This window comes from Symphalangus syndactylus, chromosome 22 (genome assembly GCF_028878055.3).
Source record: "Symphalangus syndactylus isolate Jambi chromosome 22, NHGRI_mSymSyn1-v2.1_pri, whole genome shotgun sequence".
NCBI classification, from domain to species: domain Eukaryota; kingdom Metazoa; phylum Chordata; class Mammalia; order Primates; family Hylobatidae; genus Symphalangus; species Symphalangus syndactylus.
Genome location: NC_072444.2, coordinates 63270886 through 63294580, shown reverse-complemented (window position 1 = coordinate 63294580; position 23695 = coordinate 63270886). Strand labels below are relative to the sequence as shown.

Genomic DNA, 23695 nt, shown 5'->3' with positions numbered 1-23695 from the left:
GATTCTGTTGTTGAGATTTTCCAGTGTATTTTGCATTTCTCTAAGTATGTCTTTCATTTCCAGAAGTTTTAATTGTTTTTTATTTATGCTATTCCTCTGGTGATTTTTTCATCCATATCCCATATTTTTTAAAAAATTTCTTTAAGTTGGTTTTCACCATTCTCTAGTGCCTCCTTGAGTAGCTTAATAATCAACATTCTCAATTCTTTTACTGGCAATTCAAAGATTTCTTCTTGGTTTGGATCCATTGCTGGTGAGCTAAATTGATCTTTTCAGGATGTTAAAGAATCTTGCTTTGTCATATTACCAGAATTGTTTTTCTGGTTTCTTCTCATTTGGGTAGACTATGTCAGAGGAAAGATCTGGGGCTCAAGGGCTGCTGTTCAGATTCTTTTGTCTCATTGTTCTCCCCCTTCCCTAGAGATGGAGCTTCCTGAGAGCTGGACTGCAGTGTTATTGCTATTCTGAGACTAGCCACCCAGTGGGGCTGCCAGACTCTGGGCTGGTACTGGGGAGTATCTGCAAAGAGTCCTGTGATTGGTTTTCAGGTCTTTCAGCCATGGACATCAGCACCTGCTCCGATGGAGGTAGTAGGGGAGTGTGGTGGACTCTGTGAGGGTCCTTGGTTGTAGTTGTGTTTAGTGCACTGGTTTTCTTGAGTGCTAGTTTTGCTAGCTGTTGGTTGGTCTCCAGCCAGGAGATGGTGCTCTCAAGAGAGCATCAGCTGGGCCAGGTGCAGTGGCTCACGCCTGTAATCCCAACACCTTAGGAGGCCTAGGTGGGCAGATCACCTGAGGTCAGGGGTTTGAGACCAGCCTGACCAACATGGAGAAACCCCATCTCTACTAAAAATACAAAATTAGCTGGGCATAGTGGTGCATGCCTATAATCCCAGCTACTTGGGAAGGCTGAGGCAGGAGAATCACTTGAACCCGGGAGGCAGAGGTTGCGATGAGCCAAGATCATGCCATTGCACTCCAGCCTGGGGAACAAGAGTGAAACTCTATCTCAGAAAAAAAAAAAAAAAAAAAAAAAGCATCAGCTGATACAAGCTTGCCCTAAGGTTGCCTGAATAAGAATTCTGGTTTCTCAGGTGATGGGTGGGCGGGGGGAGGGGCGGGTCATAGAGGTCCCAAGAGATTATATCTTTTGTCTTTGGATACCAGGGCTGGTAGAGAAAGACCATCAGGTAGGGGCAGGTTTAGGTGGTATGAGCTCAGACTCTCCTTGGGCAGGCTTGCTACAGCTGCTCTGGGGTATGGGGGTGTGGTTCTCAGGCCAATGGAGTTATATTCTCAGGGAGATTATGGCTACCTCTTCTGTTTCATACAGATCACCAGGGAAGTAGGGGAAAGCCAGCAGTGACAGGCATCACCCAACTCCCATGCAGCCAGCAAGGCCGGTCTCACTCCCATCATGCCCCATCAACAGCACTGAGTTTATATCCAGGCAACCTGTGAGCAGGGCTGAGATCTTGCACCAGGCTACAAGCTTTCCTGCTAAGAAAGTAAGCAGGGCTTTCAGGCCCCACCCCTACCTACTGGCCATGGCTTCTGTGCTCCTATCTGCATTTCCCTTTTGCCCCCACCCACCTAACTGTGTCCAGGAAAATTCGTGTTCAGTCAAAATTATTACAAAGATCTGCTAGAAGTTTCCTTCTCCCTGTGATCCTTCCCCCATTTCCACTGGCAGCCCTCCCCAAGGACCCCTGTGAGATAAAATCAGAAATGGCTTCCCTGAGGACTGGCAGTGCCTAAAGGGCTCTTCCCACTGCTTCCTCTACTTTTGTATTTCTCTTGGCTCTCTACATTTGTTTCAGATCTAGGTAAGGTTAGATCTTTCTCCTGTGATCTGGATTGACAGGTTCCCCAGTGAGAGTGTGTGTTAGAAGGTGGACTTTCCCCCTGTCACACTTTGGGCGCTCACAGTTTTTTGGCTGTCTCACGGAGTTTGCAGCAGCAACCTGCTTCTTTCAAAGGGTCTCTTGTATTCTTTTGGTGTTTCTGATGTGTTCCCGTGGTAGTTTTTAGAGCAAAAGTTCACAATATGAGTCTCCACGTGCTGTTCTATCCATCTCAGGTGGAGCTGCAAGTTAGTCCTGCCTCGTATCTGCCATTTTTTTCATCTTTTAAATGATTATAGATATCAAATACTTAATTCTGCCAATGTCTCATTATAATCAAGGAAAACAGTTATGGCAGTTTGCAGAAAAGGTTTTAATTTCTATGTATGTTTTTCAAAATTCATTTCAAAATATACTCACTATCTTGTTTTGAATTCTTACTATCATTTTTCTCTAGGTATTTGGTATATAATGATTTGCCAATCAATGACATTCTTATAGTACATCTCTTTCAGAATTCTAAAAGCACATTAGCAGTGGTAAAACCCTCAGAGGTAGGCATATTTAACTGTAAGATAACATTGCCTTTTAGGCATTGTTTGCCATGTGTCTTTGAACACCTAGGAATTATATTATCTCATTGTAGCAGAAGTCTTAGTGTTTTCTAATGTAATTATGTGATGAAAGAAAGTGTAGTTTGGATTGAACTATATTTTGCTGCTTATGTTTTTAAGTGACAGGTTTAATAACAATAAAACAGATAACTGTAAGTAGCATACTAAGAGAATAATATAAAATTATTCTAACCTGATGTACTGAGAACTTTCTAACATAAGTCTCTGTAATGATTAAATGGGATAATCTTAAATCAGCATAGCTATTGGGTTTATCTGAGGCAAATATCTCCTTCTATAAAATGTTTTAAATCTAAACAAGACATTTTGGTCTGTAATTTAATTTTTAGTGGTCCAGCATTCTTTTCTTTCTTTTTGTTACAATACCATGATTTCCTTTCTTGAGTTACCTTTTGCCCAATGTTTGTAGTCTTATTAACTGTCAAAGTCCCCTGTCCTCAACTGGCCAAGGGGTGAGTATAAGGACCAACTAAACATTCTTGCTCAAGATTTAACTTTTAAAAAGAGTGATATAAAGATAGGAAAAATAGAACTAATTCATCCCCACAGAGGTGACCTAATAAAACCACAGAGTAGTTCCTGCTACTTGGCTCTTGCTACTTGCATCCCTGGGTTCTTTGCTGAGCACACTTCAGCAGTTATTACTTTGCTTCTGTGAGCCACCCATATCCTTCCTGTAAGTCCTTTATTATTTTTCAAGTTTGCCAGTGCTAACCTTTTTCATTGCAAATGAAGATCTCTAATTGGTACAGAAAATCTTGTACTCCTCCTCAATCTTTGTGTTACTTTTGTAAAAGATTATACAGAATTTAACATTTGATATCAGTATACAGATATCAGACATTTACCCATTTCCACTGATATGTATGTGTGTGTGCATGCTTGTATGAATGAATGTGTGTTGGTATGTGAGACTCATCTGCAAATATCAAGCTTCCTCTTGCCTTTTATTTTTTGAGACGGAGTTTCTGGTCAGCCAGGCTGGAGTGCAATGGCGTGATCGCGGCTCACTGCAACCTCTGCTTCCTGGGTTCAAGTGATTCTCCTGTCTCAGACTCCCAAGTAGCTGGGATTACAGGTGCACACTACCACACCCAGCTAATTTTCATATTTTTAGTAGAGACGGGATTTCACCATGTTGGCCAGGCTGGTCTCGAACTCCTGACTTCAGGTGATCTGCCTGCCTTGGCCTCCCAAAGTGCTGGGATTACAGGAGTGAGCCACGGCGCCTGGCCTCCACTGGCATCTTTATGAGACCTTGATCTTTCTTAATTAAAGGAAACAAAGCAGAAACAGGTATATTCTAAGGAGTCTCCCTTCAACACTCTCCAGTTAATCGGTAAGTTTCTAAGTCCTTTTTTATTTGAATAAAAAGAAAAGAGCCCTTTTACAGCCAGAAGTTTCCTACATATTCTTACAGTATTAAATACATACTAATATTATAACAGGTTTGCATCTGATATCTGGAGAAAGTAACTTAAGTTCTCTTAACTATGGTGGATTCTATTTCTATTATTAGACAGTAAATCAACATATGAAAAGATTGTAGAAACATTGCAATGATAACATTTCTGGAATGTTCACGTAGATTTCTTAAGAGGCTCATGAGTATTTAGAAAGATATATTATGGTCTACAGTTCTGAAGCCTGGGAAGACTGAGACTTTGGACATAGTCTTGCGTATGCTAATGGATGATCTTAGATATTAATTTAACCCTTGTCAGCCATAATTTCCCCACCTGTGAAGATAATAATTTCTTTATATCATAAGGTTGCATGAAGATCAAATGAGGTGTCCTCCAAGTAGTTTAATGGAAAATGTACTTTTGATTAGAAGCCTATAAAAATAAAAGTTAAGATGAGAAACAAAGGAAATAGAAAATAAGGTAACCATTGCATAGAAGGACTTATAGAATTTGTGTGGGGGACCCAAAGTAAATAAAAACACTGAAAAACAGATTTAAAGCAGTGCTAATCAAAACTGTATAAAACTTATTCAAAAGGCAAGTTTATGAGGTGTGCAACCATTTTTAAACAAAAGTACCCTTTTTGTTTTTATAATAAGTATTATGAAAATTAATATCTATTAAACATGTACTATTTCTTAGGTTCTCTGTTAGCTATACTTTTTTCTCATTTAATCCCTTAAACCAAGTGAATTGGGTATTGTTATCTTCATTTTACTGAAGAGAAAACTCTTTTGAGACTCAGAGAAATAAAATTACTTGTCAAGGTCAAAAATGATAGAGCCAAGATCCACATTTCTTGTGAATGCCCTTCCCACATTGAGTCTAGGTTTGACCTTGGGACTTGCTTTTGCCAATGGGACATTAGCAAGCATGACATTAATAGAGGCTTACTAAGCACTTGGACTTAGGGAGTTTGTCTTCTTTGTAGTGCTTCCTCTTGGAACCTTGAGACTACCATGATACGAGGAGCCCAAGCTAAGAGTCAGAACCAAGACTCCAGACATACGGCCTCCATTTAGCCATTCCAGCCAGCTCTTAAGTGACCTCAGGTGAGGTACCAGACATCAAAGAACAGAAACAAGTTATTATCATTGTACATTGCCTAACTACTTGACCCACAAACTCATAAGTATATAAAATAGTAGTCATTTTATGCTACCTAAGTTTGGAGTGATTTACTGCGTAACAATAGATAATTGATATTTAACTTAGGTTCAGTCTAAAGCTTGAGTACTCTTTACCCTGCAATATGCTGTCATAAATTATTGAACTTTCCTGCATATTCTCAAATGAAGTCTGGAACCTTGTTTTGCAAAGACTTGAAACAAACTTTTATTAAAAAGTAAAAGAAGCTTAATAGAGAAAAGAGACAATCCACAGATTGGGAGAAAATATTTGCAAATCACATATGGGATAAGGAGCCAATATCCAAAATATATAAATAACCCAAACTACTCAATAACAAGAAAACAACTCTATTTAAAAATGGGCAAAGGACTTGAATAGATACTTCTTAAAGTGGCCAACAGATACATGAAAAAAATGCCCAACATCTTTAATCATCAGAGAAATGCAAATTAAAACCACAATGATATATCACCTCATAATTGTAGATTGACTATTATCAAAAACATAAAAGATAATAAGTGTTGGTGAGGATGTGGAGAAAAGGGAACCCTTATACACTGTTGGTGGTATTGTAAATTAGTAGGCATTTTGAAAATAATATGAAAATTTCTTTAAAAACTAAAAATAGAATTACCATATGATCCAGCAATCTCACTACTGGGTATATACTCACAGGAATTAAAATCAGTATGCCAAAGAGACATCTGCACTTTCATGTTCATTGCAGCATTATTCACAATAGCCAAGATACGGAAACCACCTAACTTTCCGTCAAGGGATGAATAGATTTTTAAAATGTGGTATATGTACATAATGGAATACTATTCATCCTTAAAAGATAACTGAAATTCTGCCATTTTCAACAACATGGATGAACCTAGAGGATATTGTGTTAAGTGAAATGAGTCAGGCACAGAGAGACAAATACCATGTGATCTTATGTATATGTAAAATCTAAAAAAGGCAAGCTCATAGAAGGAGAGAGCAGATTTGCAAGTAATTCTGATGCTAAAATTAAAAAAAAAAAGAAAAAAAATAGAAGTAGGGAGCAGAATGATGGTTACCAGGGGCTTGCGTTGGGGGAGGTAGATGGACAAAAGGAGAGATATTTGTCAACAGGTACAAAGTTATAGTTAGGAGGAATAAGTTCTAGCTGCTCTATTGCACAGCAAGGTAACTATAGTTAATGTATTAGATATTTCAAAATAACTAAAAGAGAAGTTTGTAAATGTTCTCACCACAAAGAAATGATAAGCATTTGGGGTAATGGATATACTAATTACCCTGATTTAATCATCACACAATGTATACATGTATTGAAACATCTCATTCTACCCCATAAATATATAGAATTATTATTTGTCAATTAGAAAAAAGTGAAAGAAGAACATTAAAATGATTCATATCCCTCCATAAAGAGATTTATAGTTGTTGGTTAATATTTTGTCTTGTTTACAGTCTTAGTTTTAATAAAATAAATTATTCTGCCTTGTAAATACTAAGTGTATTTTTAGAAGGAATTCAAACACTGCAAAAAGTACAAACATGGAGATTTAAAAATCAATTAAATCTCACCACATAAGAAGAAACTTGGTTAATATTAGATGAACTTTATCCAGGCATGTTTCTTTAAAAAATAGACAGCTAGACATGAAGGAAATGCTTTAAAATATGATTATATTATAGATGACTTTTTTTTTTTTTAAAGAGTCAGGGTCTCACTTTGTAGCCCAGACTGAGGTGCAGTGGCACTATCATGGATTACTACCACCTTGAACTCCTGGGCTCAAGGAACCCTCTGGGGTATCTGGGACTACAAATGCATGTTATTATGCTGAGGCAATTTTTTTATATTTTGTAGAGATGGGGTTTAGCCATGTTGCCCAGGCTGGTCTTGAACTCCTGAAATCAAACAATCCACCTGCCTTGGCCTCCCAAAGTGCTAGGATTACAGGCGTGAGCTTGGACTATGCCTGGCCTATTATAGTTTTTTTTTGTTTTTTTTTTTTTTTGAGACGGAATCTTGCTCAGTCGCCTAGGCTGGAATGCAGTGGCATAATCTCGGCTCACTGCAACCTCTGCCTCCCAGGTTCAAGCCATTCTCCTTCCTCAGCCTCCCGAGTACCTGGGACTATAGACGTGTGCCACCCTGCCTGGCTAATTTTTATATTTTTAGTAGAGATGGGGTTTCACTGTGTCAGCCAGGCTGGTGTCAAACTCCTGACTTAGGTGATCTGCCCGCCTCAGACTCCCAAAGTGCTGGGATTACAGGTGCGAGCCACTGCACCTGGCCTATAGATGTTTTTTTAAAGTGAAAAAGAAACAAGCAAATTTCTTATGACCCAAACACACACACACATGCATACATACACACCAAACAAAAATTCCCAAACACCCTGATGGAAATGTAAGCTTCAAATAAATATTTTTTTTTCTTTCAACATAAAAAGTTCCTCTAAGACTGTGGAAGAAATTTTGGAAAAACACATATGTTAAGAGATTGGAGGGGCGGGCGCGGTGGCTCATGCCTGTAATCCCAGCACTTTGGGAGGCTGAGGCGAGTGGATCACCTGAGGTTGGGAGTTCAGGACCAGACTGACCAAAATGGAGAAACCCCGTCGCTACTAAAAATACAAAATTAGCCAGGCATGGTGGTGCATGCCTGTGATCCCAGCTACTCGGGAGGCTGAGGCAGGAGAATCGCTTGAATCCAGGAGGCAGAGGTTGTGGTGAGCTGAGGTTGCACCATTGTACTCCAGCCTGGGCAACAAGAGTGAAACTCCATCTCAAAAAAAAAAAAAAAAAAGATTGGAATTGGAGTCTTTTTTTTTTTTAGGTCTCAGTTTTAATAGTGATTCCCTGCTGTAAATGATGAGGACATTAACAGTCACATACTTTCTGTCATCTCATTCTATCTACCTTCCAGGTTTTATTAAAAATTGTTTTTAACATAATAGGACTATTACAAGGTACTATAACTATGATTTCCCCTCAGAACCATGAAGATCTCCAATTATCAAGGAATCTGAGGCCAGTGTGATTACTTCCCCCGTGATAGTGATTGGTGCTTTTGGTCTTTCTTGTTTGAATTCTTTTCCTTAATGCTTGATAGTAGCACAACTAGCATAAAGAGAATAACCTAACTAGAATATGAATTGGCGTTGACTACTCTGCATCATATTTCTTTCAAATTCAGTGTGTTCTTTCAGTCTGCAGCATTTGCCTTCAATTCAGGGAAATTATTCTTGTTTCATATTTTCAAATGACTTTTTGTATTTGTTTGGTTCTTTACAGCCCAGTATCTACGTTAGATCCTTTTTATCTAACTCTCTATCTGTTAGTTTCCCCGTAATCTCTTAGATCGGTCCTCCTTCTCTTCCTTCTTCTTTTCTTTTTTACATCACTATTATTATCGTTAGCCATTTGCCTATGAGAACAATTCTATATTTATCAGAACCTTTTTTATTTTCTTTGCTCCTTTGAAATTATTCATTTTTCTCAATTTGGCCAAAGTCAGTATCTGTATTTGCAACTCAGTTTCGATGCTGTGAGGAAACAGAATTTGCCCTATTTGCTTAAAATTTAGACATATTAAGAAGTACTGTTGAGGTGAGAATGAGATTAAGAGAAAAAAATAAGAAATAGTGAGATTCCAGAGACTAATAACTGCTTGAAGCTGCTACAGGCACAAGGGGAGGAGGTAGCATTCCTGGAGTCAACTGACAATGAACACAGAAAGGTGGGTCCCCTCTCATGCCAGCAGAGTGTGGAGTGCTGTATCTACTGCCAGAGACCTACAAAGCAGCAGGGAAAAATTGGAGAAAAACATCTTGGCCTCTCCCTCCTCCTACCTTCTGATCTCCTGCCCAACTGGAAGCCCAAGGACAAAGGAACAAGGGTGATAAGTCCTCAGGGGTCAGCTTTACCAGACCACAGCATATTAGAGAAGGTCAGAGAATGATAGTGGTGGCAATGGTATTGAGGGGTTGGCCAGTGAGAATGATCAGCACATACTTGTCATTTTATGTGATGTTGCTGAAGGAACACAAAGACTTTAACTCTTCAATAGGTCTCAAATATTTACTCCTTTCCACTGGTGAGTGTGTGTGCATGCACACATGTGCATTTGCCAAGTTTCTACCAAAGTCTTCATGAAGCCTTGATCTTTCCTAATTTGAAGAGAAGATGTATTATCTTTAAAGCAGGAAACAGGCGGTATCTTAGGGAAGCTCTTCAAACAATGAGTCTGCTTTATTTCCTGAGTTCCTAAGCCCTATTTTATTTGAAAGAAGAGAGAAGAGCCAATGAATTTTATGGCCTGAGAACAATGTTATCCATCCTTAATTGTTTTTTTCTCAGACTGACAAACTTCTTTTTTTTTATTATTATTATACTTTAGGTTTTAGGGTACATGTGCACAATGTGCAGGTTTGTTACATATGTATCCATGTGCCATGTTGTTTTGCTGCACCCATTAACTCGTCATTTAGCATTAGGTATATCTCCTAATGCTGTCCCTCGCCCCTCCCCCAACCCCACAACAGTCCCCGGAGTGTGACGTTCCCCTTCCTGTGTCCATGAGTTCTCATTGTTCAATTCCCACCTATGAGTGAGAACATGCAGTGTTTGGTTTTTTGTCCTTGCGATAGTTTACTGAGAATGATGTTTTCCAGTTTCATCCATGTCCCTACAAAGGACATGAACTCATCCTTTTTTATGGCTGCGTAGTATTCCATGGTGTATATGTGCCACATTTTCTTAATCCAGTCTATCATTGTTGGACATTTGGGTTGGTTCCAAGTCTTTGCTATTGTGAATAGTGCCGCAATAAACATACGTGTGCATGTGTCTTTATAGCAGCATGATTTATAGTCCTTTGGGTATATACCCAGTAATGGGATGGCTGAATCAAATGGTATTTCTAGTTCTAGATCCCTGAGGAATCGCCACACTGACTTCCACAACGGTTGAACTAGTTTACAGTTCTACCAACAGTGTAAAAGTGTTCCTATTTCTCCACATCCTCTCCAGCCTGACAAACTTCTTTTTTGATCCCAGACTGTTGTTTGATCAACTCATTTTTCAGTTCATTTTTAAAATCCCTTGAATTTATATTCTTATTAAATTCATCTATAGCTTAAAGCAACTGTGAGGTATTTCCATCTCATTTTTAAGCTATAATTTCTTCCAAGCTGGGTCCTTTTACTTTGCATTAAATATTTGTTTGTTTTTGCCATGAGATTTATTTTAATCTTGATCATGCCCAGTTAATTCTCCATTGATACAGTACAGGTGCATTCTTCCTACCATATGAGAAGAATTTGTTTCCCTCTTAGCCACAGGTCACTACCTGTGACTACTTTTCATTGTCTCCACTTTTCTACAGCCTGAGAGAATGGCAGGGGCAAGAGGCCCACCCAGCTTGAGAGAATGTGTACAATCTTCATCTTCCTTAGAGTGCCTGGTCTCTGTCCTCTTTTGTGAGGGTTTCTGAAAGCCCAGCACCAGCTTTCTATGTTCCAGTCCCATAGAGACAAATTTCCAGCTCTGTGCTTGACAACCATTGTTAAAAAAATATTGGAGTAAAGCATAGGTCAAGCATCAAGGAATTAAGTAAATTGACTTTTCTAGATGAAGCCAGAAGACCTTAGATCTAGAAAGCCTATAGTTTTCTGAGAAGATACAAGTCTTACTTGGCTCTCTTTGGATCTATTACCTATAACTAGTAGCTACATAATTTCATTGTTGGCTATATAATTAGAAAGAGAGGATGGCAACCAAGAAGTTGGGAAAACCTATGAGCATTATCCTGAAAACAAAAACCTAAACAAAAGTTAGGCAGAGATCGTTCTAAACAGTACAACAAGAAGTGAGTCAGTGAAAGGAGCTAAGAAATAGCTGGCTTAATTCCACTGACATTTGCATAAACTCCAGAGGGAGATCTATAAAAAATATTAATCTATACAGTTTTTTGTCATTGTAATTTGATTTTTTTTGTTATTTTGTTCTCTTTATTTAAAAGTCTTTAAAAATATTACAGGGCTTTTGTGTAAAGTGGATATATATATATATATATATTTTTTTTTCTTTCTAGCATTTCTCTTGAGGACAATCCCTGGAATTTTGATGAAACTATGAGGAAAGAGACAATTTGCTGGTGTGGGGAGGGCGAGGGATAGGCTATTGTCTGTAAAGATGATGGAAGCCTAGAGCTGCTGGTGGTCATCTTTGCCACTATGTGGGAAGAATCTGCCCAGAGAAAAACAGAGATAGAATGGGAAGGTCAAATCTTTAAGACGTAATTTGAGCACTATGATCTAGCCATGCCTGAAGTTCATTGGTAGAACTTCCCAGCTAGAAAGCCAGACAAGTCTGTTTCTTCCAAGTAGTTTAGGTAGGCTTTTTCTTACTAAAAGAGTTTTCGTATTAATATATTTTGTTTCCTAGGGAACTAATGGCTGGACTTTAGAAATAGGTAGGCCTGCACTTTTTTCCCTGCTAAGAAAGGGAATACTTAGCAGCTGTGTTGAAGAAAACACAATGAAACAAAGATTAACAACGAAACAGCTGAATAATTTAAGTCACCAAGTGGCTCCTCCTGGAAGCAGGGCAATCTGTGATTATGATGTTTGTCATCCCAGGTGATTTGGCTGATTTGCCTAGCCAGGTGAGTATCCTTTCCCTCCCTTTCTTGTGTTTCCTCAACAAAGTTCCTCATCAGGTAGCGTATACATCAGGGGATTTCCTGATGGGAGGTTGGGATGGGGGAACCCTTAGGAATTGAGGATGGGTGTCACTACTACTGCTTTCACTTGTGTGTGACTTTGATCTTCCTGAACCACGGACTGTGTCCTCTCTTGCTTATTCATTACAGTATTCCCAGTGCCTGGGACAGTGTTAGCCCACCATGTTACTTAATAAATGTTTGTAGCAGAAACTATTAAGTTTACTTCTATGTCAAAATCAGTTCTGCTGGAAGCATTCTTCTCAGAGGAATGGCACAAAAAGAGAGGACTCAGAAAGGCAAGGAACCAAGTATCAGCTTAAAGCCTAGCTTATGGCTAAGAGGTACTATTAGGTACTTGACACATTCTCACAATTACTAAAAAAACCAAATTGTATGCAGGGAGAAAACAAATGCTGCAATGTAATATACATCTGTTTTGCATCAAAATTTTAAAATTATGCTAATTTTGTGAAAAATGACCTATTTTATAGCCACAAATTTTAGTTCTTAAGCTATCACTCTGTGATTATCAGTATTTTGCCTTTTTAAATTACACAATAAAATTCTAAATAATAATGTATCATGTATATGTCATGAAAGTGTAAACTTTGGAAATCAGAAGAAAAACAACATTACTTCATTCTTTTTTTTTAAATGGAAAGTTGTAAAGCATCTTTGAAACATCATGATAAAGATCCCACTGCAGTTGAAGATTTGCTTATCTGATTGCTTGACTTAATGGAATCTGTGGAACAGGCTGACCACAGGCTGTTTAAAATTAGATAGTAGGTTGGGAAAACGTGACATCATAATTTGAGACAGCCTTAGACAAAGTTATAAAGCAGGTGAATTTGGCCTTCAGAAGATACTGCCTTTTCTTTTTCACCTGGTGCTAGCCAGTTTTCAGTAGTCTTCTTTCTATGTTGACCCTGTCTGAGAAAATAAACACACCAATCTGGCCATTTATTTTTTCTTTAAAGTGTTCTAATGACCTTTGACTCCTTACAGGATAAAATCCCACCTCTTTAGCATGATAAATTTTGTTTCTGTGATCTGGAACCTTCTTATCTCAGGAATTTGCCAACATATTTGATGTATTTTTGAGTTCACTGTTTTTTTGTTTTTGTTTTTGCCCCACACTATTGGAGGTCAAGGGGGTCTTCTAAATAGCACACATCTTGTCATACAGGTTCTGAATACATTAAAAATAAGACAAAAACAAAAGTATAAGGCATATGGGAACCCAAATGTGATATTTGTTACCGACAGAGCTGATACTTGAAAAATTGCCTACTGGTGGACAAGTGGGCTAATACTAGTCCCCAGAATTAGATGATTATACAAACCACGTCATAGGCAGTTCTGGATGATAGCAAAAGCCCCCTGACAGTGGGTGGCAATGTGCCCGGATAGTACCATATGGAAGCAGCACAGCATAAGATTCTTCCTATAGACAACTGGCTCCCAAGCAGAAGGAGAGGAAATGGCTGCACTGCTTACACCCAGTCTCTCCTTTCAAATTTTCCCATCATATTAAGATACTTTTCTCAGAGGAGGACTAGTGAGCTGGGGGTGGGGTGGGGAGAGGAAGCCCAGGGCTGTGATGCAAGTGGAAGACCCACCATATGGAAGGGAACACGGGAGTAGAGAAGAAGCATCCCTCCAGTAAGACGGACTGAACCTCCAGCTTCACTACTGTTATTGCCAAAGCACTGAGTTCTTTTAGTGAGGATCTATTTTTAGACTCTTTATTGCTTGTATGTCTGAAAACATCTTTATTTCTCTCTCACTTTGGAAAGATTATCTAGTCTGATGGTTTTCAGAAAAGAGAATCAGATGTTTCCTAGATCTTCCTCTGAGGCTATTGACCGGGAAAAGAGAGGGGAAACTGTTAAGCTGGTAGGATATGGGTTCTACATTGCAGCCGTAGCGATTTCCTCTTTATTTCTTATATATATATTTACATATTGAGTTTCTACATAATATTGTTTAGAAGAAATGATCTTATTAATAGATAAAATCTGAAAGATGTTATTATAATCTAATCCATCTTATAATAATAACAAACACTTAATTAGCACTTATTATGTTTCAGAAACAACCTTAAGTTATGCCTGTGTGTATATGTGTGCATAAACACACATGGTAATTTAATGCTCAAGACAATCTTATGAAATAGTTATAATGATATCCCCCTTTTATTGATGAGGAAACTAAGGCACAAATATTTTATCTTTTCTGAAGTTACGCAGCTGATAAGAGGCACAACTAGAACTTGGCCCCAGTTTTCTGAATTGGGAGTGTATATTATAAACAATTTCACCATTGTGAGTTCTAGAAAGTTAGAATGAATCCCACAGCTAGATAGTGGAATGAGGAGAAAAACAAGAATCTAGATTTCCTCACTTTCCTGCTAGACTTTTGCTACTACGTCATAGCATTTTCAAGGTGACCACCTACTCTGTGCTTACATAATGTTGAATCTGACCAACTTTGTGTTCACTGTTGCTGATGTCCTTAGTTTAGTGGAGATGATGACTCCAGACTTGGATATTTAGCATCCTAATTGATTTCACCTGTTGGATGACTCACACGCATCACAAACTTTAGAAGTCCCAAACAGAACTTGTGATTCCACACCCCATGAACTTATTTGCCCTACTCATCTTCTTTCAGCAAATGACATCATCATTTTGTTAGTTGCTCAAGCCAGGAACTTGTTCATCTTTTTTTTTTTTTTTAAGATGGAGTCTCACTCTTGTCACCCAGGCTGGAATGCAATGGTGCAATCTCAGCTCACTGCAAACTCCGCCTCTCGAGTTTAAGCGACTCTCCTGCCTCAGCCTACTGAGTAGCTGGGACTAGAGGTGTGCACCACCACGCCTGGCTAATTTTGTATTTTTAGTAGAGATGGGGTTTCACCATGTTGGCCAGGCTGGTCTTGAACTACTGACCTCAGGTGATCTGCCTGCCTTGGCCTTGCAAAGTGCTGGGAATTACAAGGTTGAGCCACCATGCCCGGCCTTGTTCATCATTTTTAACTTCTTCCTCTCTTCATCTCCCACATCCAACCCACCAGTGAGTCTTTTTGGTATACACATAGTAATACAAAATACAGCTGGAATCTATATAATTCTCTCCAACACGGTACCATCCTAAGAAGAACCACACAGTAGCTATTACCACCGTATCTTTTTCTTTGTTCTCCCGAAACAGAATGAAATCCCTCTGTACACCATCTGTCCTTTCCAAGGTTTACACTCAATATACTCAACAACAATACTCCATCCAATCCTTTTTACTGTTTTGCAACCCCATATTGTGAGAAATAAAAGTCACAAACACCTCAAAATTTGCCCTCAAGAATCACATTTCACAAAATTTTCTTTTGAAAAGGATAAGAAATTATAAATACACACGCAACTGTCTTATCCCAATTTATTCTATGCTTGATCTAATTTCTAGTTCATACTGTTGCAAAGTTGTTAGAGTAAGCTATTTGGGAATATTATGGAAATTTGCCACAAAAACCTTTTGCTGTTTCAGTATTTAACTTTTCAAGATTTGATATCAAAATATATATTTGGGAAAGTTTAATTTCAAACAAAGTCCTTAAGCTGTACTGAACTTGTTTAGTTTAGTCATATTTTAATCTTCCTGTTATTATATTGGCATGTTACAATTAATGGCCTATTTGAAATTCCATTAAATCTTCTATTATCAGCAGTTCATAACTGCAGCATAAAAATTTTTCTCTAGGCTGAAACTTGTTATACAAAGGTCTCAGCCTAGAACCAATTAAAAAAATTAGTCATTAAATAGTTCGTCTTTGAATGCAGACTTGTCATTTTCATTATTTTTGGACTAAGCTGTTTAGCCAGGTCTATACTACTACATGCTAATGTTCTAAAAATTGTTTTTGAAATGTTAATGGAAAAAGTTATGAAATGCAAGGAAAAATACTATCTCATTTTAGACTGGGGAATGATTTGGCTCTTTATGTCCAGTATTCCCCAGTCCTGCACTCTCTGGCCCTCCCTTACCATCATATAAGTCTCAGTTCCTCTTCCAAGGTTGGGGAGGATCTGTCTATGCAAAGTGCCTGTCTATGCAAAGTGAAGACTAAAATTTTAATCAGATTTTCAATGACTCTACCTGTTTTGGGTCCTACATTCACCTCTCATTTTTAGAGGTACCAGGTACCACCTGTTTCTTTGCCTCCTTGGGGTTTTGCAATGAACGTCTGCTCTTCTTGGTTTGGTGAATGGAATGATAAAGAGTACTGCTACTCAAGTTCACATCTTGGCTATATCATTCACTAGTCTTTTAATCTTAGATCAAATACTTAACTTCTGGCTGGCCCAGTGGCTCATGCCTTTAATCCCAGCACGTTGGGAGGCTGAGGTGGGTGAATCTTGAGGCTAGGTGTTTGAGACCAGCCTGGTCAACATGTTGAAACCCTATCTCTACTAAAAATACAAAAACTAGCCTGGCATGGTGGCATGTCCCTGTAATCCCAGCTATTTGGGAGTCTGAGGCTGGAGAATCACTTGAACCCAGGAGGTGGAGGTGCCTTGAACCCAGGAGGCGAGGTTGCAGAGATTTGAGCAACTACTGGTGGCCACAATCACACCACTGAACTCCACCCTGGGCAACAGAGTGAGACTCTGTCTCAAACAAACAAACAAACAAACAAAAAACAAAAAAAACACTTTTTTTGAGCCTCAGTCTCCTTATCTACAACATAGGGATAACAAACTGTCACAGGGTTTTTGCGAGGATTAAGTGAGCTACTGAGGGTGATGTTTAATGTAACAGAGGAATGGATCAGGCAGAACATGAAAGGCCAGTTAAGGACTTGGCTTTTACTCTAAGTGAAGTGGAGAGCCATTGCAAGGATTTGAGTGGAAGGGTGACATGATCAGATTTTTAAAAAAGAAAACAATCAAGGTTTAGGATTTTTCTGACAGATTATATGTTAAAGAAAGAGAAGTGTCAATGTTGATTCCAAGAGTGTTGACCTTCAGCAAGGATAGAGTTTCCATCAACTGAGACAGGCAAGGCTGTGGGTAGAGTGGGTTTGGAATGGTCAGGAGCAGTAATTTTGTTTTGGTTCTCTGTTGGACATTAAAATAAGTCAGTGGAGAGAGAGTTATGGGCAGGAATGTGACAGTTGAGAGTCTTTGCATTGAAATTGTGTTTAAAGCCCTGAGGAAGAATGAGATCACAAGGGAGTGAGTATAGATAAAGAGGACTGTGCCCTGGGGCACACTAATACCAAGAGCTCTGGATTAAAAAGAGGATTGAGACTGAGAAGGAGTGCTCAGTGAGGTGCGAGGACACCAAGAAAGTTGTCCTGGATGGCAAGGGAATGAAGTGCATTGGAGAGAAGTGAGGGATGAATTGTGTTTCATGTGGCTGATAAGTCAAGTATAACTAGGACTGCTGGATTTAGTACAGTGAAAGTCACTGAAGATCCTAATGAACAATTTTCATGGAGGATTTGAGGAGAAAGTAAATGAAGTGGTTTTACAAGGTAACTGAAGAGGAGGAATTGGAAACAGCAAGGCAGATAACTCTAAAGGATTTTTCTGAAAAGGGAATAAAAGAAATAGAGTAGTAGCTTGCAGGGGTCAGGAATCAAGAAATAACAGCTTATTTGTATATTATAGGAATCAACTCCCATGAACAGAATTCTAGAATACTATACAGTCCACTTCTAGATGCAGAACTTTTACTTATACAGCATATCCTCAAATAACATCGTTTTGTGCAAAGTCATTTTATAATGCCATCAATGAAAAAATCTTAACTCTGGGACAGGGTCACTGTCTGTGTGGAGTTTGCATATTCTTCTTATGTCTGCATTGATTTTTTTCTCAAGTATTTCTGTTTCCTCCCATATCCCAAAACTGTGCATGTTAGGTTAACATGTATGTCTAAATGATGCCAGTCTGAGAGAGTGTATGTATATGTGTGTGTCCGTGTGTGTGTGCATGTGTGTGCCCCACAGTGGAATGGTGTCCTGTCCAAAGCTGGTTCCCTCCTGGTGCCCTGAGCTGCCAGGAAAGGCTCCAGCTACCTGAGACCCTGAACTGGAATACTCAGGTTGGAAAATGAAGAATGAATGGAAATGATGGTAAAATAAAAATTTGTAAAGTATACAATAATCATACAAATCCAGGACAATAAACAATTTGGCATGAAAGCACTCAGTGAACATACCATATTTATGATTTTTTGGACTGTGTGGTGGCTGGAGGTGCTCATTACAACTTTCACTTTGCAAATATTTATTTCTCGATTGAACCCACCACGACTACTACTGCTGTGACTCACTGATTCACTAAAAATTAGATTTCAGTAATTATCTTACTTGTTTTTATTAATCTTTCTGAAATGTGCATGTAGGCCACATTTATTTCAATGTTTACTATTAGAAGTGGGTCTTTATTAAGAAGTTTGGTGATGTTTTTGTGACCAGAAATATGCCACAGGATCTTAACTCTTATTTATATCAATTAGCCTATCGTAAAATCAGTTTTGTTGAATATCACTTTGTTTAAACCTACAGGTTCCAAGAATCCATTGACGATGTTAAGTGAGGACTTACTGTAATAGTTAATAAATGGAATCAATTTGAGAAAAGAACATTTGTAAGCCTAAAGCACAATGGTTAATTGCATGTATCAAGTTATGTAGTCAAAATGACTTATCTTCAAATTCCAACTGTAATATATATTGGCTCTTTGATAGGAATAATTATGCCTACTTTGAAGAGTTTGTTGAAGGTGGCTTCAGTCAACCAACATTCATCATATGCCTAATGTATGTCAGGCACTGTTTTAGGTGCTGTGGATAGAGCACTGGACAAAACAGATAGTAAATGCTAATCATTTGTCACAATGCCGTATCATAGAAAACACTCAATAGATATAGGTTGTTCTCATAATTTTTTTTTCTCTATTGTTATCTTCATCAATATTAATTACAGAATATCTGGAGGGGACCAAGGTCATGAAATATTTAAAAATTTATAGTAAAATCACTGATCATTAGAGAAATGCAAATCAAAACCACAATGAGATACTATCTCACACCAGTCAGAATGGCTATTACTGAAAAGTCAAAAAATAACAGCTGCTGGCGAGGTTGTGGAGAAAAAGAATGCTTATACACTACTGGTGGAAGTGTAAATTAGTTCAACCATTGTGGAAGACAGCGTGGCAATTCCTCAGAGACCTAAAGACAGAAATACACAATGCCATTACTGTGTATATACCCAAAGGAATATAAATCATTCTATTATAAAGACACATGCACACATATGTTCATTGTAACACTATTTACAATAGCAAAGATATGAAACCAAGCAAATGCCCATCAATGACAGACTGGATAAGGAAAATGTGGCACATACTTACCATGGAATACTCTGTAGCCATAAAAAAAGAACAAGATAATGTCCTTTTCAGGGACATGGATGGAGCTGGAGGCTATTCTCCTTAGCAAACTAATGCAGAAACGGAAAACCAAATATTGCATGTTCTCAATTATAAGTGGGAGCTAAAAGATGAGAGCACATGGACACATGGTGGGGAACAACACACACTGGGGCCTATTGGAGGGAGGAGGTAGAGGATTAGGCAAAATAACTAATTAGTATTAGGCTTAATACCTGGATGATGAAATAATCTGTACAACAAATCCCCATGACACAAGTTTACCTATGTAACAAACCTGCACATGTACCCCTGAACTTAAAATAAATAAAAAAATAATAAAATACAATTATTTGACTGTTAAAAAATCTGGAGTACAATGCCTAAAAGAAATGTGAAAATATTAAAGAGAAAAGGAAGCAAAATTAATCAATTTCTCAAGTATCAGAACCAGGAACAAAGAGTAGAAGGAAAGATATTATGGCTAGATATGAAAATAAAATATCTCACGAATTGAATGAGCTGTCTAATTGTGACAGGTGATTAACTCTCAGAGGTAATATTCAGGCAGCACCATCAGGAATGTTGTATTGGGTATTTCTATTTCAGAGTGATATTTTAGACCTGGGTGTTTCTAAGATCATTTGTGGGTCTAAAATGTAATGATTTTATAAATTTCTTTAGATATAAATTATTCATCCTGGTTGGAATTTTGATTGATCTGTTCTTAGGTGGTTCACTTACCTTCTTTAGGTCTCAGTTTGGAACTCATCTGTAAAAAGACTTCTGGTGGGTTTTTAGCTGTAAATTACTTTAGTTAATTAATGAAAGCAACCTGAAAAACTATTTTTTCCATTGCCAGGCATGTTGGTGCTTGCCTGTGGTCCTAGCTACTCAGGAGGCTGAGGCAGGATCACTTGAGCCCAGGAAGTTGAGTCTACAGTGAGCCATAATGGCACTACTACACTCCATCCTGGGTGACAGAATGAGACCCTGTCTCAAAAAATAAAAAATATTTTAAAAAATTTAACAAAAACTTGTCTTCCCATTTGTTTTTAGTTTTTATTTGGAGCTAGGAATGTGGAGAATTCTGGGCTACATGCAGTATATAGTATTACTTTTCCTCTCCATTTGACTTTAAAGATTAAAAGTTACATGAATTATATTTGAAAGAAACTTTGAGCTTTGCAGATAAGCAGAAAAGCCTCAGCAAATAAAAACGATATTGCAGAGAGAATACTGTGCAGTGTAGGTAAAAATCAAACATTTACTCTTTGTTCTGAAATCTAAGTTACTGGAAGTGAACAAAACTGCAAACAATTATTGCTGTGAGAAACAACTCCTGCTGGGCCATCTTAGGATGTCAACTCTAATTCTGCACTGAGGGCTAGTTCCGTAGTGCCTGGGATAATTATTGAGAAGACAACTCTTTCCAGCATTTAATTTTTTTCTTTTTTTTTTTTTGAGACGGAGCCTCGCTCTGTTGCCCGGGCTGGAGTGCAGTGGCGCGATCTCGGCTCACTGCAAGCTCCGCCCCCGCCTCCCGGGTTCACGCCATTCTCCTGCCTCAGCCTCCTGAGTAGCTGGGACTACAGGCCCCCACCACCACGCCTGGCTAATTTTTTTTTTTTTTTTTTTTTTTTTTTTTTTTTTTTTTTTTTTTAGTAGAGACGGGGTTTCACCGTGTTAGCCAGGATGGTCTCGATCTCCTGACCTCATGATCCACCCTCCTCGGCCTCCCAAAGTGCTGGGATTACAGGCGTGAGCCACCGCGCCTGGCCTTCAGCATTTAAATTTTTTAAGTATTTTTTTCTTTCAGTGCTCTCTCTTTATTTCTCTACTGTTATTTTCCTGTGCCATTTCATTTTGATCTTTCTAAATTCACAATTATTTGAACATATGTGCTCAGAATAACTGACAAAGGATAGAGGCAAAGGAATATAAAGAAGTGTAAGACTTGGTCCCTGATCTTGAAGGATTTGTAGATTATTCAAGGAAGGAAGAATGGAAGGAAAATAGAATAAACCAAGCTCTTGCAGTGACCTTGGCATTGTATTAAGTATGAGAAGACTTAGGTAGTTTTAAAGAGGTTATACATAATACTTGGTGGGCATTACTCATTGAATCCCCTCACCAACCCTGTAAAATACTTACCATATCCACATGTTGATTCTAGATTAAGAAATTTGTCCATGGGTGCCTGAACTGAAAGTCATATTTCTTTTTACCACAATGTGCTGCCTTAGAGGAACAATTGCATACAATGGGATCAAGTGCATTGTAGGTTCTATTTATAACATGCATATGAGAGAGAGAGAGGTAAGATATCACAGGTGGTTGGAAAGATGGGTGTGAACTTCTTGAAGAAGTGGGGACTTGAGTCATTTTTTCATTCATTCTTTCATGAAATATTTTTAAGCATTCTATACCAAACACAGTGTGTAGACTTGGCTTAGCTGCTGGTGATACAAATTTTAGAAAGAATTGATGCCTACAGAAAGATTATAACAAAAACTTCTTGAAATATGTATATAGTAGGTGATGACCATGTTTGATAATGTCTTTATTTTCCCAAGTTTTCTTGACAAGCATTAATTTGAATTTCTTGATTTAAGAGGAGCTTCTAAGATCTTTTAAAAAGTCAATAAAAATCTCTGCTTTATTTTTGGTTTCCACTTAAAATGACCATTTAGCACAATGTTTCCCAAATATAGCTGAAAGAAGTAGTCACCTGGGGCACATCTTAAAACTGTAGATTCCAGAAAAGTCTGGGAATCTATATTTTTAACAATAGCTCCAGGTTATTTTTATTTTAGCAAGTTTGGGAATCACTAAGTTAGCCCAAAGCTATTTGAAATTTAGCCTTAGATTTCTTGATAATCAACTCAGGCCTGTACAATCCAATCTGGTTTGACACACAGCTGGAAATGTCAGTCAGATCACTGGGCCAGATAAACTTGAAATTGCCCTTAAGTTTTGACGGGAAAACAGCATTCCAAACCAGATTTGTAAACAAAGTTTAACATAATTAATATTTAATCCTATTAATAAAAAAAAATAACCAACCAAACTCAAATTTGTTCCATTTCTACATTCCTAAGACTAAGCTTTTGGGGCAAGAGAATCAGATGGGGGTAAGTAAAAAGACAGTGGCGGTATCATTCATTTTAATTTTATGCTTGGATACTTGAAGCAAATCAAATATGGAGGAGAGACAGAATCTGGTTTCTAGGAGATCATTGTCTTGTTTTCAGTTTTAATAGAGTTTAAGAGCTGAATAACAACGGGGTGAACAATAATTTTAGTGAAAAAGATTTTAGGTGTTTGAGGAGGGTAGTAAAAAAAGTTCCGTGTTATGTATAATACAATCGATAAATACTTCTTAGTGGAGATTATGATAAACTTTTCTCCAAACCACAGCTTTTCTTTTCTTTTCTTTTTTTGATGAAGCAACTGACGGCTTGTTTGTGGTATAGAGAAGAAGAGATACTTTAGTTTTCTATTCCTTAGTGGTGAAAACTAATGTAATCTATTCCAGATATTAATTAATAGGCTTGGGTTTGTGTTGGTCCTGCAATTAACGTGCTGTGTGATTCTGGGCAATTTACCTAGCTTCTCTGCTTTTTATCTTCAATCTCTGTCAATGGGACATAACAACACATATTCCATGCATCATACAGATTATTGTGAGGCTTGAATGCCATAATGGGCATAAATACAAAGAGTTATTAAACTCACTGGATAATCACAAATTCTGTATATTTCATTTCAAAATCGTCTGAAAATCATTATTCTAAACTGTTTAAAAGGAGTATTTGGTTAGGGAATCTAATACAGGCAAGGGAGAGGTCCGATAAATTATTGAGATCCTACCAGTGCCCAGCTTCTCTCAGTGACACAGCAATAGTTCACCCTATCCCCAGAAATTGTTTCAACATCACAGTACAAAAGAACAGTGGTGTGGGAGCCACTCTTGGAAACTTCCCCAATCCCTGCTTGGCTTGTTTAGCAGCTCAATAGATACCGTCCTGTCGCTGCTGTCCGATTTCACCCCTTTCACGGGCCTGTAACTCAGGCAGTGGCTTGTGTTCCTTCTTAGTTTAAATGCTATTACTCACTTGGAATTCCAAATGGGAAAATGCTGGCAATGCAAAGGTTAATAGAAGCGCTGACACAACTCTAATTGCAGCAGCACAGACATATCTCTGTAATTGTAGCCTGCACTTATCTCAGTTTCTCATACTCTTTCAGCCTATTGAGATCTGCCTCAAGCTGAAGATGAAAAGGGGGCCTCTGGAGTCTCTTGATCGAGCAGAGTCTGGATCAGGCTTTTGCAGATAGAATGCCTACCACTGTTGGATACATTGTCATAATCAGTGTTTAGGCAAAACACCTGGACTTCTGCAAGGACCATCAGCCCCCTCCCCACCACAACACTACTGGTGCCTAGT

General features: G+C 38.2%; 1 long non-coding RNA gene across 1 annotated transcript in view; it reads left to right on the top strand.

Annotated features, from left to right (window-relative positions):
* The first annotated feature begins 8670 nt into the window (after positions 1–8670).
* Positions 8671–23695, top strand: part of LOC134735603 (uncharacterized) — a 31024-nt gene continuing 15999 nt past the window's right edge. The window contains exons 1-2 of the long non-coding RNA XR_010118857.1: positions 8671–8814; positions 11523–11742. This is a non-coding gene — a long non-coding RNA (uncharacterized lncRNA). The remainder of the gene's footprint in view (positions 8815–11522; positions 11743–23695) is intronic.